We start from the raw sequence: 3,148 nt of genomic DNA on the forward strand, positions 1-3,148 counted from the left end.
AATCTTAATTTCATAAGCAACCAGTTAAAATTTGGGTATTTTTCCTACCACTCTTATGTTGTTAAACGTAATTGTACAAGCAGCTGTATGTGTATTTTTTTTTTCCACGTATTTATTCAGCAAGTATTTCTTGGGCCATGCACTGTTGTGTGAATTGAACAAGACACAATAATAATAGTAATAGTAATAATAATAATAATAATTCTGTTTGGAAGTATTTTAGTCTGAGGTGCTTACATCTTAGACAAGGAAAGCTATTAAGTAGACAATTGAATACATTCCTGCCCAGAGCTTGGTGTAGAGGTCAGGACTGGAGGTGTGACTTAAATACCTTAAACACTCTTTAACTACTGAATCATGTGGAGTATTTATAAAGCTGTGGAACTGGATGAGATATTTTAGGGAGAGAGCTATGGAAAGGAGGGTGAAGAAGAGAAGAGGATCGAGTTGATCCTTGGAGTGCTCTAACATTTAGCAGTGGCCTTGGAGGGAGATGGGATAGAGAGCCAGTGAGGTAGACACAGACTAGTCTTGGCATGGATGAAGAACCACTGGTCAACTATGCTGAAAGCTAAGTCTGGGGAAATAGCTGCTGGATCCAACAAGGTGAAGGTCACTGGTGACCTTGACAAGTATGGTCCGGTATTGAAGAAAGGAAGCAAAATATGCATAGACTGTGGAGGAATCGGATGAAGAAGTGAAGTAGATCTAAACACTTTCATATTATTATTGGCATTACAACATCAATATTTTGTATGTCATCATGGGGTTGTAAATATTTTTAACGGCTCCGTAGCATTTATGGACTTTTTTTGCAGACGTACACAACTTTAATAAGTATAGATTAGCAAAACAATAAGACAGATACAATACAGTAAAGTGGGTGAGGTAGAGATAGAAAGGGCAGAAGGACACTGAATATGATCACAGCAACCAATGGTGATTCCTTTGGTGATTCCTTTGGTGCCCTAAGGAGGTCATGAGACTTTTCATTCATGTCGCCAACAAATAAATGCAAGTTCACCACCAAGTCTGGAAGATAAGTAGTGGCAGTAATGCTGAGTTTAGGATAGGGGCAGGGGCCCTCTTTGTCCCAAAGTGTTAATACTCAAGGATGCCCGGGCTCTGAGTGTTAGGTCAGCATTGTGTCATCAGGAGAGGGCCCTCTTCAGGACACTCTCCTATTCCCTAATACTAGGTGGAGAAACAGGTCTCCCCACTCAGAGTAACGAGGCTCCGTTATGCCGTGGCCTTTTGATGCGTAGCAGCACTGCACACCGCTGTACCTCTTGCCAGCTTCACTGTGTTTACCAAGCACCCTTCCTGCAGATGGATTCATGTGAAGCAGAGAGTGAGCAAATCCGGAGGAGATGGGAGGAACCACAATGGTGGGATTTGAGGGAAAGGAGTTGGCTGGAGGAGCAGGTTTGCACCTCGTTGGGTCCTTCCCAGGCATCAGTGAGATTGCTATTGCTCAGGAGTGCCTGCTCCCTAGGTTTGAAGGCTGGCATCCCAAGGTAAGGGCAGCTGGCACAGCAGAAAGCATTACCCAGGTAGAAATTTCTACAAGCCCACTTGGGCTGGAGCTCACCTGTTCCCTTGACTTCTCTTTCTCCAGTGCAGAGTGAGGCCACAGGTGCAATTCTTCCTCTTTTTTTCCCCCTTCCTCACACAAAGGAGCCCACAGGGAAGCTGAATCTGGCTTCTTAAAATTTTCCGGATCCAGCTGCTCATCGGAGTCAATGAGATCCATGCTCTCATCCTCCATGTCATTGGCTGAGAGGGTCCAAAGCTTGGCTGCTGCAGGGTCCATAGCAGGCTTCATCAGAGGAGAAGACTTCTTAGCAATGGAAAGCTTCAGTTGACCAGAAGAACACACTTCAAAGTTGGGTTTTTGCCAGCAATCTGTAAACAAAGCAAACTGTCACTTTGGTAACAGGTGTTCTTGGACAGACTGTATCTCTTCAGGGTTTAAGGGCTCCTGCTGCAGCTCTTTCACTTCACAAGACCAGAAAGAGTCAGGGCCAAACACAGCTTAGATGTCCTCCCTTTGCTATTGTTGACTACAGCTGTCTCTACCAGCTCTTTCAGAAAAAGACATCCACCAGGGCATCTCAGCCCAAATCTCAGCACTGTGCAGAGTAGTGCTTGTAGGAATTACACCCAACAAAATAATGTCAAGGCTAGATTCTTTGTGGGCAGATTGCAACAGCTGGTTGATGTTTTCCACAGACACTTGGCCCTCATTGCTGATTAATGTTTGAAGCTTATCTATCAGATATTTCAGAGCTTCCACCAAAGATGACTTACCCCAGACCACTGCCACAGACTGGCCAGCCAAGATCCCATAAGTTGCCATTCCTGCAGTGCTGATGGACCTAGAAACTTCTGTTCAGGGCTGGCTCCTGGCTTCTGGATTTTTTAATAATAAAGTATAGAAGTGCCCAATATTTGGCTTGCCTCCAGTAAGCTAACTGGCTTTTTTTCTTTAGGTGGTCCTTCCCCTTAATGCATCACAAGTCTCTTAAGGAATTCTGTGAAAGCTGCAGACTTTCTCCTTAGAAAAAAGCAGAGAAGCTCATTCACACTGAAGTGTGTAGATGATTGCAAAAAATTAGAAGTCTTCAGTCCCCTGAAGGTAAGAGCCCTCACTCTAAGCAATATTCCCAGCCTATTGCTAAAATCACCCCAGATAATTGTGTCCTTTTCTTTCTCTGTTGTTTATTTTTGATGGTGGAGTTAATGGGACAATAAGGAATGGAGAGAAAAATGAAAATCAAGGACACTAAAAGAACTGACACTTGCAAGTTCTGTATTGCATTGTTACTCATTATATGATTCTCCTGTACAGGCATACCTTATTTTCTCATGCTTCATTTTTATTGTGTTTCACAGATATTGCATTGTTTTGTTTTGCTTTATTTTTTGCCAATTGAAGGTTTGTGGCAACCTTGCATAGGGCAAATCTATCAGTACCATTTTCTCAACAGCATTTACTCACTTTATGTCTCTGTGTCATATTTTGGCAATTCTGGCAATTTTTCAAACTGTTTCATTACTATTATATTTCTTATAGTTATCTGTGATCAGAGATTATGACTTGCTGAAACCTCAAATGATGGTTAGCAGTTTTTTGTCAATAAAGTAT

At 42.5% G+C, this 3,148-nt stretch overlaps 1 pseudogene; it reads right to left on the bottom strand.

The window, feature by feature from the left end:
* Positions 1-1,491: 1,491 nt before the first annotated feature.
* On the bottom strand, positions 1,492-2,384 carry LOC121041039 (anamorsin-like; annotated as a pseudogene).
* Between the last annotated feature and the right edge of the window lie 764 nt (positions 2,385-3,148).

The sequence above is a fragment of the Herpailurus yagouaroundi genome, unplaced genomic scaffold (assembly GCF_014898765.1).
Source record: "Herpailurus yagouaroundi ecotype Mexico unplaced genomic scaffold, PumYag 182, whole genome shotgun sequence".
Lineage (NCBI taxonomy): Eukaryota > Metazoa > Chordata > Mammalia > Carnivora > Felidae > Herpailurus > Herpailurus yagouaroundi.